The sequence below is a fragment of the Canis lupus genome, chromosome X, assembly GCF_048164855.1.
Source record: "Canis lupus baileyi chromosome X, mCanLup2.hap1, whole genome shotgun sequence".
NCBI classification, from domain to species: domain Eukaryota; kingdom Metazoa; phylum Chordata; class Mammalia; order Carnivora; family Canidae; genus Canis; species Canis lupus.
In genome coordinates this window covers 67,672,072-67,678,449 of record NC_132876.1, presented here as the reverse complement: position 1 = coordinate 67,678,449, position 6,378 = coordinate 67,672,072, and the positions used below count along the sequence as shown (strand labels likewise).

The window sequence follows — 6,378 nt, the reverse complement described above, 5'->3', positions numbered from 1 at the left end:
CACTCATTATTCTGTGCCTGAAAGGCTCACCATTAGACTCCATCTTTTGCATGAGACCAGTGATTTTCACACCGTGCTAGGGAGCTCCCCAGAGGTCTGCAGAATTGCCTCAGGGGATCATAGGGAGCAATGGGTGAAAGGTAGAGCAGATGTACTTCTTTTTCCCCTTGGATTACCACCATCATTTCATTAGTAGAAATAATTTCCCAGTGGGGTGTGGCATGGGATGAGATTGGCCAGTGAGTGGTGGCAACTGTCTCTAGGTGACCTTGTCACCCGGGAACCCCAACACCCTTAAATGTTGTAGCTCTGCTGGGTGTAGGACTGCAAGTACAGAAATGCCCATCCTCAAGACAATGAGCTGACACAGAGTAGGTCAGGATTTCATGGCTCCTAGGCGGGGACAGTGGTGCTTAGGCCACACTGCTGTAACAGAAGGCCCCTTGTCTTGGATTGACCAGGGACCATATCCTGGTTCTGGATCCCTTCGTGGGGATGTGACCCCAGAATGGAGCTCACACACCACCCCACTTCTTTTGGATGACTGTAGGATAAAGCAAGTATGTGTGAAACCCCTATAACACAGCAGGCTGTGTAATGTTTGGCAGAGCTGAGGACAAATACTGCCACCTTCCTAAGGCTGCCCAGAATTCATTGGGATATAGCAACAGAGAGAATGAGGGTAGGTGAGACCAAAAAGAACATGGTTCATCTCTTGCTCGTTTGCTTGCTTGCGCACTCCAATGGTCATCCTATTCACCATAAGAGCTGGGAGATCCTGCTGATCCCATGCCCCCTTCCGAGGAACTATCCATTCTCTTCACCTACCTGAGCCATCCCCTCAGGTTCAAGAATTGTGACATGATGCAGTTAGGGGTGAGGGTAGGGATGTAAGCAAAGGGGGAGAGCTCAGAACTCGGGTTCAGTCATAGTTTAGAAACAAAGATGGAAAATTCCTGACGAACACCCTTCCCTACTACTGACCTCTCTGTCCCCTTCCACCATGTAATTGGCCTTTGTGTGCTTAGAGTGTTCAAAGGGTAATGGGGCCCCTTTTAAAGTGTACAAGTTCACTCATTCCCAGTCATGGTGGACAGTAAGGGGAGGCATATTTGAGGGCTTTGCGTTTTGTTTTGTTTTGTTTTTTGGCTGATTCTGAGCCTTCCACAGCCAGAGAAGAATCAGAGGGCTTAAGGATGTGCACAGCTAGGAGAACATGACTGACTGAGAACACAGGCAATCACTTCTAAAAATGCTGAGCCCGCAGAGAGGGAAGGGCTTGCTCAAGGTCAGCCAGAAAGATCATGGTTCCCCCAGAAAGGGAGAACAGGGATGTTAATGGGAAGGCATAAGGGGGAATATCCTGTGAGTCTGAGGCTGGCAGAGGAAATTAACTCTTGCTCTGAGGCTGTGGAATTCAAAGGCCTGTACAAAGTGGGAGGCAGAGAAGATCATGTGGCACATCAAAGCTAGGAGGGGCCGAAGTGGGTGATGCCAACCTGAGTTCACATCAACAGCAGAGGTGTTCCTTTCAAGAGATGATGTGTAGGGTTGTGTCTGGGTGATCAGTCAGCATCTGGTGGGTAGGGGTAGGTGGCACTGGGCCTGGGGAGGAGGAGCTTAGAAAATAAAATTCTCAGATTTGAAAATCCTTAGATAAGGTGGGATTGTGCCGAGGACGAAGAACAGAAGTGAGGGCTCCTTATTGCCAGGTCCTGCTTTGTTTTTGTTTTTGAAGATTTTATTTATTTATTCATGAAAAAGAGAGAGAGAGAGAGAGACAGAGACACAGTCAGAGGGAGAAGCAGGCTCAGAGACAGAGACACAGTCAGAGGGAGAAGCAGGCTCCATGTAGGGAGCCTGATGCGGGACTTGATGTGGGACTGGATCCCGGGACTCCAGGATTACGCCCTGGGCCAAAGGCAGGCGCCAAACCGCTGAGCCACCCAGGGATCCCTTAAGTCCTGCTTTGTTAATTCCCATCTCTGCTGCTTGGGTTTCAGGGTTGGCTGTCGAGTTGTGTCCCATGTTTATCCACCAGTTTTTACCATATCATTTCTTGTTTCCACAAATATTCGTATCCTACACACACACACACACACACACACACACTCCCCAACACCCCCAGTCATGTCCGGTGACTTGCTGTGACAGCAGCTATGAAGGAGTGAATGCCCAATAGTCTCCTCAGGCCCTAATTGTTGGAGCTCCTCTCCTCTTTTGGACAGGGCTGAGACCCATGGTGTGAGGTCTCAGTGCCTTTTGGAGAAGCAGCAATATGGAGCTGAGTTAGGGGCAAGGTTAGGACAACAGAGGCATTGTGGGAAGACAGGTGGTTCCTAGGCCATCAGGAATGGCTGCAGAAACACCAGACACAAAGCAAACCAGTCACACTAAGTTAACAGCTTCCTCTGTTCTGTTCCTCTCAGGTCTTGGCTGCCCTTCAGGGATATAGGAAAAGGGCTATGAAAGGGCTATGGGCCTCCCAAATGTTGTTTGGTGCCTGAAACCTACCCCACCGGAGCTTCATTAGTGTTTAAAGGTATTGAACCTCTGAAAAACTAAAGAACAATTAATTCACACAGCAAGCCCTGTGCAAGTACTTTTTCCTCTCCTGGCTTTGTGTAGAGGACTATGCGAGTTAGGAGGAAATAATATTTTGGTGTTCCTGTGTGCTAGTTAGGCTCTTTGATATTAAAGAGCACAGCCTATGTCTTTGCGTGTGATTTGGGGTGTTGCAATATCTAACAGGGCTTCTACACGTTGTTGGGTTAAAGGGACAAATATGCTCCAACCACTCTGATAGACTGACCTCCTCTACTGATATTATGTTGCAGTACATATCAAGGTCACCTCAGGAAGGGGGAAAAACACCCTTATCATGAAAATGAACAATCCGTACTTAGAGAGGAGGTTGCCAATCTTGTGCCTGAGTCCGGGTGCTTGGGAGCTGACTATACGCTTATGAGTCAACCAGTTTTTCTTAGGCTCCAGAGATTCTTTTTGCACGTGTTCCTCCCCCCTCCCCTCCATATAAGCCCTGCCCAGTCATTTTTGAATGTGAAAACTCTGTGTGGTATTGGGTCATTTCTGCAGTCATTTCCCCATTAGGGTCAGAGCTGCCTCCTGGGAAACACTCACTCTTCATTGGCTAAAGCTATCACAACCGTGACTGAAGAACCATCAGCAGTGCCCCAAGAAGGAGGGTGTACAGCCTATTGAGCTAAGTAAGATGCTAACTCCCTCCCTCTGCCACCCCACCACCACAACTGACAACCCCCAATTCACCTAAGGCTGGAGTCAGTGTTGCAAATTACAGTGTTGAAAAGTTGAAGCAGAAACGGTCAAGTGTGCCAGCATTTATTTCAGGCCCAGTGACCAAGAAACTGGAGAAAGCAGGGAGCATGTGGCAGCAGAAGGGGGCTCGATCACCATTTATGGGTCTGTCTCTGTGGACCCCGTGGTCTCAGTTTCCGAATGTCTGGTATCCTTCCCTACAAAGGCGAAGCAGAGTGACAAACTGTACCCTTGGGAACTCTGGGGAAGTCAGGCCTGGCCTGGGGGCTTCGTGGGTTGAGTAGGAAGGGGAGGCATGCTTGGCTTGGTTGTGAGCAGTGAGAGAGGCAGAGGCTGGCTCTGAGCTCTCACCTGAAGGACCTGGTGAAACATGGCAGGGTACTCTGGAACCAGCTCCTTCAAGACCCTTAGGGACTAGCAGGCTCTCTAGGTGAGCCTGTGCCATTGGATGTATCCTCTGTAGTGTCAGACCAAAAACCACATTCCTTGGTGTCTTTCCCATTCTGGAAAACAAACAAACAAACAAACAAACAAACAAACAAACAAACACAAAGAGTAAATAGCCTCATCCTAGTGGTCCCTGCCTTCCCTGACATTCATTAACTCATTCAACAAGTATTACGTGCATCCCTGGCCCTATTCCAGGTGCGAGGGATACAGCAGGGACTGCTATAGGTCAAACCCCAGCCCCTTGCGGCTGACACTGCAGGATAACAGGGAAAGCAGACTCACTAGGTCAGGAGGTGGAAGGAAGGGAATGAAGATCATACTTCTAGGAGAGTGTGATGTGCCAGTAGTGATGGACAGGACTTCCCTGAAGAGACCAGTAGAACTCCTCACTCTGCTAAGGGGAAAGAGGCTAAGGGCCTGGCCCCTCTACACCCCTCCAGCCCCTCCAGCCCCGCCCTGTCTTTTCTCCCTCCTACAGCTTAGTGCACTGTGCCCAAGCAGTGGATACATTTCTTTTCTGTGACATCCCCCCACCCCGTTCCTGTGCCTTTTACTCCCACCCCTCCTGTGTCTTTTTCTTTCTTTCTTTCTCTTAGTTTCTCTGAACCTCCCAGAAGGCTCAAGCCAGGTTTTTGTTCGCTGACCAAAAAAGCAGAGGTGTTCAGGCAGATGGTAAGTTGTTATTTGATGGGGATGCCATAGACAGGAGTGTTCATGTGGGCCCTCCCCAGAGTTAGATTCGTAGGATTATGTACATCAAAACTCTGATGGGGGGGGGTTGTGCGGATCCAAATGAATTATTAAAGCAAATGAACTAGGTGATGGCATCCATAGTCCAATCAACAGCAGAGCTTTTTCTCTCAGTGGGTTATGTGAGATACCATGTCTATGAGTCAGCATCCAGTGGGTAGTGGACAGGTGGTTTGGGGCCTCATGGGTAGCTTGGAAAATGTAAGGGACAGAGGGGAAGGGTCTGGGCTGGGCTAGGTTGAAAGCAAAACAAGTGAGGTAAGGGCTCATTGTTGCCTAGCTCTGCTATATGAAATTTCATCTTTGAACTTGGGTTTCAAGTGAAGCTGTCTATTTATGCTCCCTTTTTGCCACTGAGAACCATGAGAGTCTGGGCCACTGACTCTAAGGGAGCTTCCTTGCAAATAGGATCTGGGAGGGAAAGAGGAAGTAGGTTGCCTCAGAATCTTTTATTTGGTTTCTGAAGCAATAGTGTGGTTTAAGCAAGCATCTCTTATATAACTGTCAGGATACAAGGCTAATCTTCTCTGGTGGCCTATCAGTGGGCCATGGCCTGGGGTTATAGGAATGAATGAGGCTTGGTTGCTGCTTCAAGCCACTCTGTGCAAGGGAAGCTGAGAAAAGGATGATTACAGTAGAGAGCAATGGAACGAACTTTACATGGCTTTGGGAGGACCAAGAAGGGACAGCCACCCAACCTTGGGAGTTAGAAGAGAGTCTTGGAGATTTCCCAGAGAAGGCATGCCTGAAATGGGTGAGGAAAGAAGTTACCAGGAAATAGAGAAAGGGGAGTGCTTTGCAAGCAGAAACCCAAGGCAATAAAGTGAGTTTTTGTAACCGAAAAATAAGCAGACCCTGTTGTGGGGATTAAGTAGAAGTCAAGGTCAGTCATGAGGTTCCAGTACAGAAGTAGAAAACGGTGCGACACAGAGATACTGAACTCTGTTTTTTTAAGAAGCAAAAGGGTGGTTTTTGTTTTGTTTTGTTTTGTTTTGTTTTGTTGGTGTTTGTTTGTAATTTTGATAACAGTCCATTGATTATTTTCCCTTTGTGATTCACACTTTTTTGATTGAATGTTCTACCTAAGATATCTTTGCCTAACTTCGTGACACAAAAATTTTCTCATATGTTTTCTTGTAGATTTTCAATTTTATAATGTGCACTTAGATCTATGATTTATTTTGAGTTAATTTTCTGCATACAGCATGAGGTATTGAAGTTTTGTTTGTGCTTTCTTTTTCCGTATGGAGATACACTTTTCCCAGTACCACTAGTTAATTATTAGTTAATTTCATTACCTTAGAACCTTTGCCACAAACCAACTTACCATATACGTCTAGGTCTATTTCTGGGCTATTTTATCCTTTGATCCATATATCTATTTTTACAGTATTTTTATAGTACCACCCTATCATGAATACCATGCCTTTATATTAAGTCAGGGAACTTGGTAGTGTGAGTCCTCCATCTTTGTTCCTTTCCAAATGGCCTTGGTTATTTTATGTCCTTTGCATTTCCACATAAAAAGCTATTTGAGATAGCTTTTCATTTTAATTGTGATTATGGTGAACCGCTAGAAGAATTACCAGAGAATTGGCATCTTAAAACTTTTTTGAGTCTTCTGATCCATGAACATAGCACATCTCCATTTACTTAGGTCTTTAATTTCGTTCAGCAATATTTTATAGGTATCTGTGTATAAGTCTTGCACAGATTACATTAAAATTCTCAATAGATATTCCAATTATTTTGCTGCTATTATAAGTGACATTTAAGAAAATTTCCATCTCTTCCTCTGTGAGATTTCTCTTCATGTCTTTTGCCCGTTTCATGATTGGATTGTTTGTTTCTTTGCTGTTGAGTTTAATAAGTTCTTTATAA

At 46.1% G+C, this 6,378-nt stretch overlaps 1 protein-coding gene and 1 long non-coding RNA gene across 3 annotated transcripts in view; one reads left to right on the top strand and one right to left on the bottom strand.

The window, feature by feature from the left end:
* The first annotated feature begins 3,208 nt into the window (after positions 1-3,208).
* The window catches only part of LOC140627216 (doublesex- and mab-3-related transcription factor C2-like), a 34,228-nt gene continuing 31,058 nt past the window's right edge, over positions 3,209-6,378 (top strand). The window contains exons 1-2 of one of the 2 annotated variants that reach the window (XM_072815257.1): positions 3,209-3,227; positions 4,344-4,419. The gene's annotated coding sequence lies outside the window, so the exon portion shown is untranslated. Of the gene's footprint in view, positions 3,228-4,258; positions 4,420-6,378 lie in introns of those variants that run through there. The other variant, XM_072815256.1, reaches the window with a different exon arrangement.
* On the bottom strand, positions 3,360-4,190 carry LOC140627217 (uncharacterized). The gene is made up of 3 exons (XR_012026072.1): positions 4,030-4,190; positions 3,649-3,800; positions 3,360-3,494 (listed from the first exon to the last, which is right to left on the bottom strand). It is a non-coding gene; the product is annotated as an uncharacterized lncRNA (long non-coding RNA).